Genomic DNA, 16,985 nt, shown 5'->3' on the forward strand with positions numbered 1-16,985 from the left:
ATTACAATGGCCAAATTTCAGAACACTGACAATAACAAATGCAGGTGAGAAGTGGAGCAACCAGAGCTCCTGTTGGTCAATGAAGAGTCAAATTCTATAAAATATTTGAAGAGATTTACTTTAAGCTAAATATGAGAGACCAATGACCTGTGACACAGCCTTCAGAAGATCCTGAGAACATGTGTCCAAGGTGGTCACGGTACAAGTTGGTTTTATACAATTTAGGGAGATATAAGACATCAATTAATACATATAAGATGTACACTGGTTAGGTCTGGAAAGGTGGGACAACTGGAAGCGGGGGCTTCCAGGTCATAGGTGGATTCACAGGTTTTCTGACTGGCAATTGTTTGAAAGAGTTATTATTTAAAGACCTAGAATCAATAGAAAGGAATGTCTGGGTTAAGATAAGCAGTTGTAGAGACCAAAGTTTTATCATGCAGGTGAAGCCTCCAGGGAGCAGGTTTCAGAGAGAATAGATTGTAAAAGTTTCTTATCAGACTTAAAGACTCTATTCTATCAGTAATTCCAAAATGGAGGAGGGCATAATGAGGCAGGTCCAGCTCTTCTTTCCCATCATGGCCTGAAAGTTGACCTGAATTAGTTTTTCAGGTTAACTTTGGATGCCCTTGGCCGAGAGGAGGGGTCCAATCAGATGGTTGAGGGGCTTAGAATTTTATTTTTGGTTTACACATTCACTTCTGTTAGAAATGAAAAAAAGTTGCAGTCACTTTGGAAGACAGTTTGGCAGTTTCTTACAAAACTAAACATACTCTTACCATATGATCTAACAAACATACTCCTTGGTATTTACCCAAAGGAGTTGAAAATATGTACACAGAAAAACCTGCACATGGGTGTCTGCAGAAGCCTCTTTTTTTTTTTTTTTTTTTTTTTTAATCACTGTCCAAACTTGGAAGCAACCAAGATGTTGTTCGGTAAGTGAATAGATAAATAACTGTGGTACAACCAAGCAATGGAATATTATTTGGCACTAAAAATAAATGAACCATCAAGCCCAAAAAGACGTGGAGGAAACTTAAATAATGCATATTACTAAGAGAGAAGCCAGTCTGAAAAGACTACTGTTCTGCAATGGGCAGGTCTATGGAAATCTACCCCTAAAGTCTACAAAAGCTAAGAGGCCAAGAAAGAAGCTGACATTCAGTTTTTCACGGAAGGAAAAAAACAAAAAAAAATTTAATAGGTGTCCGGAGCCATGTGGCCCGGCCATAGCGATAATAACTGACGACTGATGCCTGAGCTCTATACATTTCCACTTTATGCCTCCTCCCTAGATTTACTTTCTTCCCTGTTCTGCTGTCTCATACGCCAGTACAAAATGGCGCTCTTCCGGGTTCTTAATCACCCATTTTCCCGCACCTGGGAAAATTACCAACCGACAGCACAGGCGCAACATGACGTCCGACCGAAGAAACCGAAACCTACCTGGCCACGCCCACCGCAGGGCCACCATCATCGCCCTGGCCCAACCTCCACCCTTGCTGGTCTATATAAGGCATTACGCTGCCACCAATAAACGAGACTTGATCAGGATACTGTCTTGTCTCCATTTCTCGTGTCTCTTGTCCCCCCGAGTTCCCACTCCCTCTTCTAGGGCCTACATTGACGATCCCGCGGGACGGGACACGTGGCACCTCAACGTGGGGCCTGGAAACGAGGGATTCTGTGAGGAAGAGGACGCGAAAGAACCGTCGACCGTCAAGGTGAAACTAAACTCCTCCGATCACCGCGGGAACCTGCCGCGTCAGAATCGAAGGTAAGTGACGCGTCCGAAATGGGACAAGAATTAAGTCAACATCAAATCTATGCAGGACAATTAAAAGAGGCTTTAACGATACGAGGAGTAAAGGTTAAAGGTAATGATTTGTTTAAATTTTTTGATTTTGTAAAAGACACTTGCCCTTGGTTCCCACAGGAAGGAACTATTGATATTAAAAGATGGCGTAGAGTAGGAGATTGTTTTCAAGATTATTATAATACTTTTGGGCCAGAAAAAATCCCTGTGACCGCCTTCTCTTATTGGAATCTCATTAAAGATTTGATAGATAAAAGGGAAGCCGATCCACAAGTCATGGCCGCGGTCGCTCAAACAGAACATATTCTAAAGGTTAGTTCCCGCTCTAACCTCACAAAGCCTCCACAAGATACAGAGGAGGATCTCATTTCCCTTGAGAGCGATGATGAGGAAGTCAAGTCTCCTTCTGTAACAGATAAAGAAATGTTACACAAAAACAAACAAAAAAAAATCTGGTTTTACAAACACCTCAAAAAGAGGAAGAAACTAATAAGCCTGATCAATCAGACATAAATTGGGATGATTTAGAGGAAGAAGCGGCTAAATATCATAACCCCGACTGGCCTCCCTTTACTTCACGCCCGCCCCCATATAATGGGACACGTAATGGGGCTTCTGCGCCCATTGTTATGGCAGTAGTAGATCCCAAAGAAGCATTAACGGCATTCCAACGGGTAGAAGATGCCATTACAACACAATTTGTTACCAGTATTGATTATTCTCAGCCATTAATATTCATTATTTTTAACACAGCAATAACCCCTACTGGTTTATTCTGGCAAAACAATCCCATTATGTGGGTACACCTGCCCTCCTCCCCCAAAAAGATTTTGTTGCCTTATTATGATGCCATAGCTGATCTAATTATCTTGGGAAGAGAAAACAGTAGAAAATACTTTGGAATAGAACCCTTTACCATTATACAGCCCTACACTCAATCACACATCCATTGGCTGTTACAAAATACAGAAGCCTGGCCAATTGCTTGCGCTTCTTACACTGGCACAATTGACAACCATTACCCACCTAACAAACTCATTCAATTTTGCAAACTTCATGCGTTTGTATTTCCTCATATTACCAGTAAGGAACCTCTCAATGACGCATTACTAATTTTCACTGATGGATCTTCCACAGGACTCGCTGCTTACACCTACAATAATACAATTGTCAAATTCCAAACCACTTATACATCAGCTCAGCTAGTCGAATTACAAGCCATAATTGCAGCATTATCAGCTTTCCCTTGCCAGTCACTTAATATTTACACAGACAGCGCCTACCTGGCTCATTCAATACCCCTCTTAGAGACCATGCCGCAAATTAAACATATTTCAGACACAGCTAACCTATTTCTACAATGTCAACAACTTATTCAAAAAAGGACTACTCCCTTTTTCCTTGGCCATATTAGAGCACATTCAGGATTACCGGGACCTTTAGTACAAGGTAATTCAACAGCTGACATGGCAACAAAAACCACAGCCACAGTCACTACAGACAATTTACAACAAGCACAAAAAGCACATGCCCTACATCATTTAAACGCCCAGACCTTAAGACTTATGTTTAAAATTACTAGAGAACAAGCCCAACAAATAGTTAAACAATGTGCCAACTGCATAACTTATTTACCCGTTCCTCATCTAGGAGTTAACCCTCGAGGACTCATCCCCAACGAAATTTGGCAAATGGACATTACACATCACTCAGAATTTGGCCAACTAAAATATATTCATGTATGCATAGACACCTATAGTGGATTCATTATTGCAACTCTCCAGACAGGAGAGGCCACCAAACATGTCATAACTCATTTATTACATTGCTTTTCCATCTTAGGTATACCCAAACAAATTAAGACAGATAACGATCCTGGTTACATAGCCAAAACTTTCTTACAATTCTGCAACACCCTACAAATTAAACATATCACAGGCATTCCCTACAATCCCCAAGGACAAGGTATAGTAGAAAGGGCCCATCTGTCATTAAAAACTACTATCGAAAAAATAAAAGGGGGGAGCTGGTACCCCATGAAGGGTACCCCCAGAAACATACTTAATCATGCCCTCTTTATCCTTAATTTTTTAAATTTGGACAGTTACAGAAAATCTGCTGCCGACCGTTTCTGGCATCCTGAATCTCAAAAACAGTTTGCAATGGTTAAATGGAAAGATCCACTCGATAATTCATGGCATGGCCCTGACCCAGTTTTAGTTTGGGGAAGAGGCTCAGTATGTATTTTCTCACAAAAAAATGATGCAGCCAGATGGCTGCCCGAAAGATTGGTAAGACAAATGAATCATAACCATTGTCAATCCAGGGAAAACAATCCTCCCTGAGAAGTTTCTTCCCTTTTGTTTTTCAGAAAATGAAGCCCAGTATGAGATTCTTTTGGAAAACAATCATTTTATATAACATAGTGACAGTCTATGCAGGTTTTGATGACCCTCGTAAAGCAATAGAACTAATCCGAAAGCAACACGGCCAGCCTTGTGACTGCAGCGGGGGACAAGTATCTGAACCTCCATCAGACAGAATCTTCCAAGTGACTTGCTCGGGCAAGACAGCTTACTTAATGCCAAATCAGCTATGGAAATGTAAGTCAACCCCAAGAGACACCTCCCCTAGCGGGCCACTCCAAGAATGCCCCTGTAGTTCTTTCCAGTCCTCTGTACATAGTTCTTGCTACACCTCATATCAACAATGCAAATCAGGCAATAAAACATACTATATGGCTACGTTACTAAAAACACAAACTGGAGGTACCAGTGACGTACAAGTATTAGGATCCACCAATAAACTTGTACAATCTCCTTGTAATGGCCAAAAAGGACAGCCTGTTTGCTGGAGCACTACAGCCCCTATCCACATCTCTGATGGGGGAGGTCCATTAGACACCACAATAATTAAAACTGTTCAGAAAAAACTAGAAGAAATTCATAAAGCCCTGTATCCTGAAATTCAATATCACCCTTTGGCCCTGCCTAAGGTTAGAGATAACCTTATGATCGATGCTCAAACTTTTGATATCCTTAATGCCACTTACAACTTACTCCAAATGTCCAATACAAGCCTTGCCCACGATTGTTGGCTTTGTTTAAAAATGGGTCCCCCTACTCCTCTCGCTATACCTAACTTTTCATCATCCTATGTCAATTACTCGGGTGAGTCCTTGGTCAATAACTCCTGTCCAATTATCTCTCCCCTCTTAGTTCAACCAATGAAGTTTTCTAATTCTTCTTGCCTCTTTTCACCCTCTTACAATAGCACTGAAGAAATCGATCTAGGCTACGTTGTATTCAACAACTGTACCTCCATAATCAAGGTCACCAGCCCCTTGTGTGCTATAAATGGCTCGGTTTTCCTCTGTGGAAACAACATGGCATATACTTATCTACCCACAAATTGGACAGGGCTTTGTGTTCTAGCCACTCTTCTCCCCGACATTGATATCATCCCTGGAGATGAACCTATCCCCATCCCCGCTATTGAGCATTTTATATATAGACCAAAGCGGGCCATACAATTTATTCCCTTGTTGGCCGGCCTGGGAATCACCACTGCATTTACAAAAGGAGTTACAGGCCTAGGAGTCTCACTAACTCAATATACTAAATTATCCAATCAATTAATTTCAGATGTACAAACCTTATCCAGTACTATACAAGATCTACAAGATCAGGTAGACTCATTAGCTGAAGTAGTTCTCCAAAATAGAAGAGGTCTAGACTTACTAACAGCAGAACAGGGAGGGATCTGTTTGGCTCTACAGGAAAGATGCTGTTTTTATGCTAACAAATCCGGGATCGTTAGAGACAAAATAAAGACCTTACAAGAAGAGCTAGAAAAATGCAGAAAAGACCTGGCCGCCAATCCGCTTTGGACTGGACTCCACGGACTTCTCCCTTATCTCCTACCATTTTTGGGTCCTTTACTTACCCTTCTACTCTTTCTCACTCTTGGGTCTATAATCCTTAATAAGCTTATGGCATTTGTCAGACGACAAATCGAGGCCTTCCAGGCCAAGCCTATACAGGTCCATTATCATCGCCTTGAGATGTCTGAACATGGTGAGTCTTATTCGCCCTTATAAGACCACCTCCCCTGTGAGCTGAACTGGACAGTCAATGACGGGTAAGAGGACACCACCCCCAATTAAGCCTAAGACAGGAGGGCCGCCCCTGCTGCTGCCTAATCCCACGACGGGCTTAAAAGGTGGGGATGAGTTGACCCAACCTAAGACAGGCGCAGTTCCTGAGGGGCTATCTCTCATCATGAAATAATAAAAAAGGGGGACCTGTCCAGAGCCACGTGGCCCAGCCATAGCGATAATAACTGACGACTGATGCCTGAGCTCTACACATTTCCACTTTATGCCTCCTCCCTAGATTTACTTTCTTCCCTGTTCTGCTGTCTCATACGCCAGTACAAAATGGCGCTCTTCCGGGTTCTTCATCACCCATTTTCCCGCGCCTGGGAAAATTACCAACCGACAGCACAGGCGCAACATGACGTCCGACCGAAGAAACCGAAACCTACCTGGCCACGCCCACCACAGGGCCACCATCATCGCCCTGGCCCAACCTCCGCCCCTGCCGGTCTATATAAGGCATTACACTGCCACCAATAAACGAGACTTGATCAGGATACTATCTTGTCTCCATTTCTCGTGTCTCTTGTCCCCCCGAGTTCCCACTCCCTCTTCTAGGGCCTACATTGACGATCCCGCGGGACGGGACAAGTAGGGACTTAGGAAGAGAAGCCACAATGTCCTGGGCAGCTGCCAGACAAGGTATTAGATTCCCATACTATGACCCCCACAGACCCAGGGCTTCCATGTCATAGGGAAGGAATGTGTAGGACAATTACAGGGAAAGGCAAGACGCTATGTGAATCTGCCTACAGCAGAATTTATGGTCAAGGTCATTTTGACCTAAGGGCAGGATTTATAGTAAGTAAAAGCTCTCACACAAGGAGCAGTAGATAAAATGGAAGATAGCAGCCTTCCCTAAATTGAGGTTAATCAAGAAGTCAACATGGCAGATTGGCATCCAAGATGGAGTTGCTTTAGCCTCCACAACTACACGCAATGATTCCAACTATATGACATTCTAGAAAAGGCAAAACTATGGAGACAGTACAAAAGACTTGTGTTGCCAGGAGTTAGGGTGCAGGGATTGAATAAGGCAAAGCACAGAGGATTTTTAAGGCAGTGAAACTACTCTGTATGATATACTACAATAGTAGACACATGTCCCTACACATTTGCCCAAACCCAGAGGATGTACAACACCAAGAGTGAATTCTAATGTAAACTATGGACTTTGGGTGATGATGATGTGTCAATGTAGGTTCATCAACTGTAACAAATGTACCACTCTGGTGGGGGATGTTAATAGTTGGGGAGGCTGTGCATGTGTGTGGCAGGGGCCATATGGGAAATCTCTATTTTCCACTCCATTTTGCTGTGAACCTAAAATTGCTCTAAAAAAATAAAATCTTTTTAAAACAGTTAACCCAAAAGTGTATGGTTTCATTGCCCTAAAGAAAGTTAACCAGGCATATGGTACCTAACTTAGCTGTTTTAGAGAATCCTTTTCTCTTCAAGTATTTAAATCCCGTTCCTCAAATACATTCTGAACTAGGTCTCATTGCCACCACCGATGGTTCGCTCAATTTAGGAGTTAAATGAGGGGGAGTTCATTGAGTTTTATTGGAAAATGGCCACACTCAGTCATTTTCATATCATCTATGGCTGCTTTTGCAGCAGAATGGAATAGTTGTGACACAGACTAAATGGTCTGAAAAGCCTAACATATTTGCTATCTGGGACTTTCCAAAAAAGTTTGTAACCTCTGGGCCAAATAAAACTTTGACACTTGAAGATGGCCGAATAGGAACAGCTCCAGTCTCCAACTCCCAGTGCGAGCGACACAGAAGACCGGTGATTTCTGCATTTTCAACTGAGCCTCTGCTGCTGACACCCAGGCAAACAGGGTCTGGAGTGGACCTCAAGCAATCTCCAACAGACCTACAGCTGAGGGTCCTGACTGTTACAAGGAAAACTATCAAACAGGAAGGACACCTACACCAAAACCCCATCAGTATGTCACCATCATCATCAAAGACCAGAGGCAGATAAAACCACAAAGATGGGGAAAAAGCAGGGCAGAAAAGCTGGAAATTCAAAAAATAAGAGCGCATCTCCCCCGGCAAAGGAGCGCAGCTCATCGCCAGCAACGATCAAAGCTTGATGGAGAATGACTTTGACGAGATGAGAGAAGAAGGCTTCAGTCCATCAAACTTCTCAGATCTAAAGGAGGAATTACGTACCCAGCGCAAAGAAACTAAAAATCTTGAAAAAAAAAGTGGAAGAATTGATGGCTAGAGTAATTAATGCAGAGAAGGTCATAAATGAAATGAAAGAGATGAAAACCATGACACGAGAAATATGTGACAAATGCACAAGCTTCAGTAACCGACTCGATCAACTGGAAGAAAGAGTATCAGCGATTGAGGATCAAATGAACGAAATGAAGTGAGAAGAGAAACCAAAAGAAAAAAGAAGAAAAAGAAATGAACAAAGCCTGCAAGAAGTATGGGATTATGTAAAAAGACCAAATCTACGTCTGATTGGGGTGCCTGAAGGTGAGGGGGAAAATGGAACCAAGTTGGAAAACACTCTTCAGGATATCATCCAGGAGAACTTCCCCAACCTAGTAGGGCAGGCTAACATTCAGATCCAGGAAATACAGAGAACGCCACAAAGATATTCCTCGAGAAGAGCAACTCCAAGACACATAATTGCCAGATTCACCAAAGTTGAAATGAAGGAAAAAATCTTAAGGGCAGCCAGAGAGAAAGGTCGGGTTACCCACAAAGGGAAGCCCATCAGACTAACAGCAGATCTCTCAGCAGAAACTCTACAAGCCAGAAGAGAGTGGGGGCCAATATTCAACATTCTTAAAGAAAAGAATTTTAAACTCAGAATTTCATATCCAGCCAAACTAAGTTTCATAAGTGAAGGAGAAATAAAATCCTTTACAGATAAGCAAATGCTTAGAGATTTTGTCACCACTAGGCCTGCCTTACAAGAGACCCTGAAGGAAGCACTAAACATGGAAAGGAACAACCGGTACCAGCCATTGCAAAAACATGCCAAAATGTAAAGACCGTCAAGGCTAGGAAGAAACTGCATCAACTAACGAGCAAAAAAACCAGTTAATATCATAATGGCAGGATCAAGTTCACACATAACAATATTAACCTTAAATGTAAATGGACTAAATGCTCCAATTAAAAGACACAGACTGGCAAACTGGATAAAGAGTCAAGACCCATCAGTCTGCTGTATTCAGGAGACCCATCTTACACGCAGAGACTCAAAATAAAGGGATGGAGGAAGATTTACCAAGCAAATGGAGAACAAAAAAAAGCAGGGGTTGCAATACTAGTCTCTGATAACACAGACTTTAAACCATCAAAGATCAAAAGAGACAAAGGAGGCCATTACATAATGGTAAAAGGATCAATTCAACAGGAAGAGCTAACTATCCTAAATATATATGCACCCAATACAGGAGCACCCAGATTCATAAAGCAAGTCCTTAGAGACTTACAAAGAGACTTAGACTCCCATACAATAATAATGGGAGACTTCAACACTCCACTGTCAACATTAGACAGATCAACGAGACAGAAAGTTAACAAGGATATCCAGGAATTGAACTCAACTCTGCACCAAGCAGACCTAATAGACATCTATAGAACTCTCCACCCCAAATCAACAGAATATACATTCTTCTCAGCACCACATCGCACTTATTCCAAAATTGACCACATAATTGGAAGTAAAGCACTCCTCAGCAAATGGACAAGAACAGAAATTATAACAAACTGTCTCTCAGACCACAGTGCAATCAAACTAGAACTCAGGACTAAGAAACACAATCAAAACCGCTCAACTACATGGAAACTGAACAACCTGCTCCTGAATGACTACTGGGTACATAACGAAATGAAGGCAGAAATAAAGATGTTCTTTGAAACCAATGAGAACAAAGATACAACATACCAGAATCTCTGGGACACATTTAAAGCAGTGTGTAGAGGGAAATTTATAGCACTAAATGCCCACAAGAGAAAGCAGGAAAGATCTAAAATTGATACTCTAACATCACAATTAAAAGAACTAGAGAAGCAAGAGCAAACGCATTCAAAACCTAGCAGAAGGCAAGAAATAACTAAGATCAGAGCAGAACTGAAGGAGATAGAGACACAAAAAACCCTCCAAAAAATCAATGAATCCAGGAGTTGGTTTTTTGAAAAGATCAACAAAATTGACAGACCACTAGCAAGACTAATAAAGAAGAAAAGAGAGAAGAATCAAATAGACGCAATAAAAAATGATAAAGGGGATATCACCACTGACCCCACAGAAATACAAACTACCATCAGAGAATACCATAAACACCTCTACGCAAATAAACTAGAAAATCTAGAAGAAATGGATAATTTCCTGGACACTTACACTCTTCCACGACTAAACCAGGAAGAAGTTGAATCCCTGAATAGACCAATAGCAGGCTCTGAAATTGAGGCAATAATTAATAGCCTACCAACCAAAAAAAGTCCAGGACCAGATGGATTCACAGTTGAATTCTACCAGAAGTACAAGGAGGAGCTGGTACCATTCCTTCTGAAACTATTCCAATCAATAGAAAAAGAGGGAATCCTCCCTAACTCATTTTATGAGGCCAGCATCATCCTGATACCAAAGCCTGGCAGAGACACAACAAAAAAAGAGAGTTTTAGACCAATATCCCTGATGAACATCGATGCAAAAATCCTCAATAAAATACTGGCAAACCGGATTCAGCAGCACATCAAAAAGCTTATCCACCATGATCAAGTGGGCTTCATCCCTGGGATGCAAGGCTGGTTCAACATTCACAAATCAATAAACATAATCCAGCATATAAACAGAACCAAAGACAAGAACCACATGATTATCTCAATAGATGCAGAAAAGGCTTTTGACAAAATTCAACAGCCCTTCATGCTAAAAACGCTCAAGAAATTCAGTATTGATGGAACGTACCTCAAAATAATAAGAGCTATTTATGACAAACCCACAGCCAATATCATGCTGAATGGGCAAAAACTGGAAAAATTCCCTTTGAAAACTGGCACAAGACAGGGATGCCCTCTCTCACCACTCCTATTCAACATAGTGTTGGAAGTTCTGGCTAGGGCAATCAGGCAAGAGAAAGAAATCAAGGGTATTCAGTTAGGAAAAGAAGAAGTCAAATTGTCCCTCTTTGCAGATGACATGATTGTATATTTAGAAAATCCCATTGTCTCAGCCCAAAATCTCCTTAAGCTGATAAGCAACTTCAGCAAAGTCTCAGGATACAAAATTAATGTGCAAAAATCACAAGCATTCGTATACACCAGTAACAGACAAACAGAGAGCCAAATCATGAATGAACTTCCATTCACAATTGCTTCAAAGAGAATAAAATACCTAGGAATCCAACTTACAAGGGATGTAAAGGACCTCTTCAAGGAGAACTACAAACCACTGCTCAGTGAAATAAAAGAGGACACAAACAAATGGAAGAACATACCATGCTCATGGATAGGAAGAATCAATATCGTGAAAATGGCCATACTGCCCAAGGTTATTTATAGATTCAATGCCATCCCCATCAAGCTACCAATGAGTTTCTTCACAGAATTGGAAAAAACTGCTTTAAAGTTCATATGGAACCAAAAAAGAGCCCGCATTCCCAAGACAATCCTAAGTCAAAAGAACAAAGCTGGAGGCATCATGCTACCTGACTTCAAACTATAATACAAGGCTACAGTAACCAAAACAGCATGGTACTGGTACCAAAACAGAGATATAGACCAATGGAACAGAACAGAGTCCTCAGAAATAATACCACACATCTACAGCCATCTGATCTTTGACAAACCTGAGAGAAGCAAGAAATGGGGAAAGGATTCCCTATTTAATAAATGGTGCTGGGAAAATTGGCTAGCCATAAGTAGAAAGCTGAAACTGGATCCTTTCCTTACTCCTTATACGAAAATTAATTCAAGATGGATTAGAGACTTAAATGTTAGACCTAATACCATAAAAACCCTAGAGGAAAACCTAGGTAGTACCATTCAGGACATAGGCATGGGCAAAGACTTCATGTCTAAAACACCAAAAGCAACGGCAGCAAAAGCCAAAATTGCCAAATGGAATCTCATTAAACTAAAGAGCTTCTGCACAGCAAAAGAAACTACCATCAGAGTGAACAGGCAACCTACAGAATGGGAGAAAATTTTTGCAATCTACTCATCTGACAAAGGGCTAATATCCAGAACCTACAAAGAACTCAAACAAATTTACAAGAAAAAAACAAACACCACCATCAAAAGGTGGGCAAAGGATGTGAACAGATATTTCTCAAAAGAAGACATTCATACAGCCAACAGACACATGAAAAAATGCTCATCATCACTGGCCATCAGAGAAATGCAAATCAAAACCACAATGAGATACCATCTCACACCAGTTAGAATGGCGATCATTCAAAAGTCAGGAAACAACAGGTGCTGGAGAGGATGTGGAGAAATAGGAACACTTTTACACTGTTGGTGGGATTGTAAACTAGTTCAACCATTATGGAAAACAGTATGGCGATTCCTCAAGGATCTAGAACTAGATGTACCATATGACCCAGCCATCCCATTACTGGGTATATACCCAAAGGACTATAAATCAGGCTGCTATAAAGACACATGCACACGTATGTTTATTGCGGCACTATTCACAATAGCAAAGACTTGGAATCAACCCAAATGTCCATCAGTGACAGACTGGATTAAGAAAATGTGGCACATATACACCATGGAATACTATGCAGCCATAAAAAAGGATGAGTTTGTGTCCTTTGTAGGGACATGGATGCAGCTGGAAACCATCATTCTCAGCAAACTATCACAAGAACAGAAAACCAAACACCGCATGTTCTCACTCATAGGTGGGAACTGAACAATGAGATCACTTGGACTCGGGAAGGGGAACATCACACACCGGGGCCTATCATGGGGAAGGGGGAGGGGGGAGGGATTGCACTGGGAGTTATACCTGATGTAAATGACGAGTTGATGGGTGCTGACGAGTTGATGGGTGCAGCACAGCAACATGGCACAAGTATACATACGTAACAAACCTGCACGTTATGCACATGTACCCTAGAACTTGAAGTATAATAATATTAAAAAATAAATTAAAAATAAAAACAAAAACTACTTTTCCAAAAAAAAAAAAAAACTTTGACACTTGCTCGAATCTGGTATGAAAATTTTGCTTCTGGCATCAGTTAACATCAGCAGATAATATGATACCAAAAACTACTTGGTATCAATTGCTTTTGGTAAAAGCAGTTCTACAGAGGGCCAAAATACTTTAGCTAAAAACCACTGATTCAGAATTTCTAAGGCTGGGACCCAGAAATCTGGGTTTTAACACAGTCTCTGAGGGACTCTTACACATACTCCGGTTTGAGAATGGCTGGAGCCCACTGGCCTACCTCAGTGGTGGATGTACAGATTCTGACTCAGCAAGTCTGAAGTGGGGCCCAAGATTCTGCTTTTCTCACAAGCTCCCATGTGATGGCGATGTTGCTGGTCTGAGGGTTTTAGTTTCCTCACCTGCATAGTGGAGATGATAAAAATCTGTATCAGTGGGTTGTTGTAGGTATTAAACGAAGTCATAATGTCCATTCATATCCTGCCCCCACCCCTTTCAAGCTATGTCTATTGGGGCAAGTCACCGAATGTCTTGGTTCCTATAAGTGGAGCTAAATAATATTGCCCACATCACAAGGTTGCTAGAAGGAGCAAATGAGATAATAAACATAAAGTACCTAGAACAGAGCCTGGAACATAGTAAACACTCAATAATATAAGATACTATTATTATTATTATTATCATTATTGTTACATAGGGTGTCTGATCATAGCAGATATTCCATCAGTGTTAGTTTCCTCCCTACTCACTCTTCTATCCATCCTCTCATCCCTACTCCTCCCTCTAGTCTGTTGATTTCTTTTTTATTTCTGTTTAGAGATGGGGTCTCACTCTGTTGCCCAGACTGGAGTACAGTGGTGCAATCATAGCTCACTGCAGCCTCAAACTCTTGGGCTCAAGCAATCCTCTCACCTTAGCCTCTGGAGTAGCTGTGGCTACAGTTGCACATTACCACAACTGGCTAATTTAAAAAAATGTTTTGTAGAGATCGAGTCTCACTATGTTGCCCAGGCTGGTCTTGAACTCCTGGCCTCAAGTAATTCTCTGGCTTCGGCCTCCCAAAGGGATGGGACTATGGGCACAAGCCACTGCACCCAGCCCTCCTTCTGTTGATTTCTAATGTGTCTAATTAGAGAACTTCTATAAGGATGCTGATTAAGAAATATCTGAACCCAGGTGGCCCTACCTGACAGTCCAGAGGCACCACACAAACAGGGACCCAAAATGAGCTTGGACATTGACCGTGCTGTCCAGGCCGCTCTGCCCACCCCCTCTCAGGCAGCCTTTTGGTAGAGAGCTTGGGAGAACAAGGGAAAGTGGGCTTACCAGTCCTTCCCACCTCGGGGGAGCACCATTTCCAGGGCTGCCTGAGCCTTCTTACTCTGTAGCACATTAATCAACATGGCACCAAGTTTACTTTTCCGAGAAGACCATTTGGGACAATATATGGAAAACCTGAGAAGTCATTTCTCTTTGGCAGCACTGCCCTCCATAACGAAGCACATATTCCTGAAGGGCATCTGGATTTTGTTTCAGGTTTCTCTTTGCTTCCTCAGGGTTTAAGTGCTGCCAGGAATGGCCTTCTGAGAATTGTTTAGGAAACCTTAGTCTCCGGACTCAGAGTGGTGGTGATAATCACATTTTTTGCCCAAAATGACCAAACTGAAACCATCCCCACAGGGTTGACAAGAATGGCATGCTGGGTTTTGGACAGAAATATAGTTATAATTAAGAACAAATCAGCCAGGCACAGTGGCTCACGCCTGTAATCCTAGCACTTTGGGAGGCCGAGACGGGCAGACTGCCTGAGCTCAGGAGTTTGAGACCAGCCTGGGCAACACGGTGAAACCCTATCTCTACTAAAATACAAAAGAAATTAGCTGGGCATGGCAGCATGTGCCTATAGTTCCAGCTACTCGGAGGCTGAGGCAGGAGAAATGCTTGAACCCAGGAGGCAGAGGTTGCAGTGAGCTGAGATTGTGCCACTGCACTCCAGCCTGGGGCAACAGAGCAAGACTCTGTATCTACAAAAAAACAAAAACAAAAAAACACTAATCAGCCAGGCACAGTGGCTCACACCTATAATCCCAGCACTTTGGGAGGCCAAGGCAGGTGGATGGCTTGAGTTCAGGAGTTTGAGACCAGCCCGGCCAACATGCTGAAACCTGGTCTCTACTAAAAATACAAAAATTAGTCAGGCTTGGTGGCATGTGTCTGTAATCCCTGCTACTCAGGAGGCAGAGGCATGAGAATCACTTGAACCCAGGAGGCAGAGGTTGCAGTGAGCCAATATTGTGCCACTACACTCCAGCATGCCTGGGGTGAGACTCTGTCTCAAAAAAAAAAAAAAAAAAAAAGAACTAATCAGGCCACAATTCAGCCCACTTCCTTGTTACCAAAGGTCACTAGATCCTGACCATTTGCATCCCCATTGTTCCTAGAGATAGAATTTCAGACATTAAGATCATAATGATGGAGACAGGAGGCAGAGAAATTCCAGGAGACAGGGGCAGGTCCCTGACGAACCCCATCCTCAAGCCAAAAAGCCTGAGACTGCAGCCCAAAATGAGAACTTATATCCCTGTTTTCCCACTCAAATGTTGCCTTTTCCAAAACCACCCATGGACTGCCCTGCCCCCTATACTGTGCTTATAAAAACTCCAGACTCAGCCGGCAGAAAGGAGAAGCAGCTTGACATAAGAGACTATGGCTCAACATTGGAGAGAAGTGGCTTGACTTCAGAGAGACAGCTTGACAGCATAACTTCAGGGAAGAATCTGGCCAGAGATGGCCGGACTTCAGGGGAAGATTACCTTCCCAGCACATCCCCTTTTCAGCTCCCCTTCCTGCTAAGGACCACTTTTATCAGCGATAAAATCCTGTTTTTACCATCCTTCAATTCATCTGTCCAAACTCATTTCTCCTGGATGCCAAACAAGAGCCCAGGAGCCACAAGTGCAGATGCAAAAGGCTGTCACACTGGCCCTTTGCCCTCACTGGTAGAAGACAGCTCCCTCACACGGAAAGGCAGAGGGAGGGCCTGCAGAGTTGTTAACACTTAAGCTGTCTGCAGATGGCAGAGCTAAAAGACCACTGTAACACTCCCTCTGGGGCTTCAGGGGTTGTAGGCACCCCACCAGACACTGCCTTGGGGCACACATGGAGTTTGCTTCTGCTGGTGCTCAAAAGTGCTCACCCTGGCTCCTGTACCTGCTCACTGTGTGCTCCCTCCCATAAGGGGTGGAGAGCAGTGAGTCTCAATGAGTGGCATTCACTCCTGCTGGTGACGAAGTGGCCAGTTGATTCCAGTGGTTGTGTACTCCAGTTCCTGCCTCATTTGCTCATGTGCTCCCTCCCGCAAGGAGTTGAGAGTTGTGGGCTGAGTAAACGGGGCACCCCTATTCCGAGTCCTACAAAGGGGTCAGGGAAATATCCTGCTTCAATAAGACTGTTTAAAAATTGATTTGCATCCCTGTTGTCCCTATAGAGATGATCTCTGACAGAATCATAAGGCTTTTGTCTAAGGATCACTTAAGATGTTTTCAGACCCAAATTTCAGCAACCAGTTTGGAGACCCTCACAGAAGAACAGGATGAGCATGAGAACACAGCTTCTTCATCTCCCTGTCCCATGACTTCACTCTGCATTCTTCCACCAATCAACACTCTCCACACTTGGGCCCACTCCAAAACCCTGAAGACTCTAGCCCCAAACTCCTCAGACAGATGGATTCAAGATTCCCTCCCACTTCCTCCTTTTGTGACCCTATGGGTAAATCCTTTATCTGCTACAACCCAGTGTCTCCAGCACTGGTCATGGAGTGCCTTCTTACACGCAAGAGGAAAATTG

The 16,985-nt window shown here is 42.7% G+C and overlaps 1 long non-coding RNA gene across 1 annotated transcript in view; it reads right to left on the reverse strand.

The window, feature by feature from the left end:
- The window catches only part of LOC119620073 (uncharacterized), a 52,049-nt gene that overhangs the window by 30,754 nt on the left and 4,310 nt on the right, over nucleotides 1-16,985 (reverse strand). The window contains exon 2 of the long non-coding RNA XR_005236484.2: nucleotides 13,417-13,537. This is a non-coding gene — a long non-coding RNA (uncharacterized lncRNA). The remainder of the gene's footprint in view (nucleotides 1-13,416; nucleotides 13,538-16,985) is intronic.

Source organism: Chlorocebus sabaeus, chromosome 3 (assembly GCF_047675955.1).
Source record: "Chlorocebus sabaeus isolate Y175 chromosome 3, mChlSab1.0.hap1, whole genome shotgun sequence".
NCBI classification, from domain to species: Eukaryota; Metazoa; Chordata; class Mammalia; order Primates; family Cercopithecidae; genus Chlorocebus; species Chlorocebus sabaeus.